This window comes from Gymnodraco acuticeps, unplaced genomic scaffold (genome assembly GCF_902827175.1).
Source record: "Gymnodraco acuticeps unplaced genomic scaffold, fGymAcu1.1, whole genome shotgun sequence".
Classification (NCBI taxonomy): domain Eukaryota; kingdom Metazoa; phylum Chordata; class Actinopteri; order Perciformes; family Bathydraconidae; genus Gymnodraco; species Gymnodraco acuticeps.
Window position 1 is genome coordinate 1,447,937 of NW_022990206.1, and position 1,737 is coordinate 1,449,673.

Sequence of the window (1,737 nt, forward strand, 5' to 3'; positions counted from 1 at the left end):
ACATAAATTACCACCACATGCCAGTGTGGCATTGCAGGCGCTGTGTGAGGGACATTCAGGACAAAAATGTGGAGCGTTGGAATCAGAAAACTGAGAGAAACAACTACAAATAAATGTACACCAACAGTACCTAGAGTAAGCTTCTTTTGTATTTCTCTTCTTTGAATATTGTTGATTGCTAGTCTGATTAAATGGGGATGAAATACTATTCAGTTTCTCCTTATCTGTATTGTATTGTTTTAAAATATAGGTTTTAAAAGTGAAATTGGAATAAGGCTTAATAAAAGCGTCTGAATCTTGAAGTTGTCTAAGTTAACAAACACATTTGAACTCACAAAATACACAATTAAAATCTGAAATGCTAAGCAATGTGTATACAGTATGTATACACTGTATATGTTTAACAATCCTTGTGAAAATACCACATTGAAATGGCTCAACACATCTGTCAGGTGGCGAGATGAGATACAGCTTGGGCTCTGAAAAAGTACCACACTATTGTTGAATTAAGAGACAATCAACATTAGAGGTATTGCAACACAAACCTCTATGACAATGTAACTATCTATGACTTAGCATTGTGAGCCAGTCTTTAATCTACAAAGAAAATTGCAAGCAGGATCCAGAACAATCACACACTGTAACTATCGCAAATGCTTTGTGAAACAGGGGAAGAAATAAGAGAGAGAGTAAGGCAGGCAATAGAAAGAGAGGAGGAGAGATGAGAGGGACAGAAGCTCTGCTGCAGAACACACCTCATCTCCATTTTAACTGGAGGGAGGAGAGCGGAGAGATTCAGTCTGAGCCAATTTACTCTTCATCTCTAGTGACGGAGAGAGGAGAGCTAGGGAAGCGATATATCAGGAATCTGAAGAGATCCACAACGAGAGGAGAAGAGGAATGTGAAGCAGTTACAAAGAAAGCAATGAAGAAATGACAGAGAGATGTAGTCGGTGCTTCAGTTGCGGTAAGAACCCCTAAACAAGCCAGTCATTGCAGCACTCACACAGACATGCAGCTGTGGATGCTACACATTCAGTCTGAGTGGAAGCAGTATGATTCAAAGGTGATATGTTAGCAGGTGTGTGTGTGTCAGAGCTCTTTTTCTCTTAAACATATTACATTTGTTTATAGTCTGCATGCAGGATGGAACTGATTCAACTGCAGGGCAATATGTGTCTTTTAGTTTTACAATATTTGGTATTATTATTATAATCTACACCCCGCACCTCTATTGCTTTCCCTCTCTCCTGCTCCCTCTCTCTCCTTTCCACCCTGTTGCAGTGTCTCTCTGTGTCGTAGCTGGCCAGCACAATTAAACCTTATTCAATGACGAAAATGTACGTCTTAAAAGTTTTTCCTCCAGTCAAGGCAGCTGAGGAGAGGCATGTTTGACTTTTGCAGTACCATTGATGTGACTGGTCTGAAATAACGATCCTGTTGCTTTACATCCCATTAAGGTTCTCAAAACGTTCAAAACTGGTAGTAAACCATAAGAGTATATAGACCACCATCTAATTAGATAAATCCAAGTACTGCTTAGTCATATTGACTTGTTTTCCTCTCGATTGTAGGACAAATGTTAAGTGTTGAAGTCGGTAAAACCTATGTGTCAAGCGATATGAGGTGGTCACACATGTCAAAGTAATAAATAAAGGTTATTTAATTAATTTCACAGTTTCATAGCCAAACTCGGGTACATATACAGTAGATACAGTAAGTCTAGCAAATGTGAAT

At 38.9% G+C, this 1,737-nt stretch overlaps 1 protein-coding gene across 1 annotated transcript in view; it reads left to right on the forward strand.

Moving 5' to 3' along the window:
* The first annotated feature begins 721 nt into the window (after positions 1-721).
* The window catches only part of LOC117547493 (leucine-rich repeat neuronal protein 2-like), a 7,585-nt gene continuing 6,569 nt past the window's right edge, over positions 722-1,737 (forward strand). The window contains 1 exon segment of the mRNA XM_034218280.1: positions 722-967. The gene's annotated coding sequence lies outside the window, so the exon portion shown is untranslated.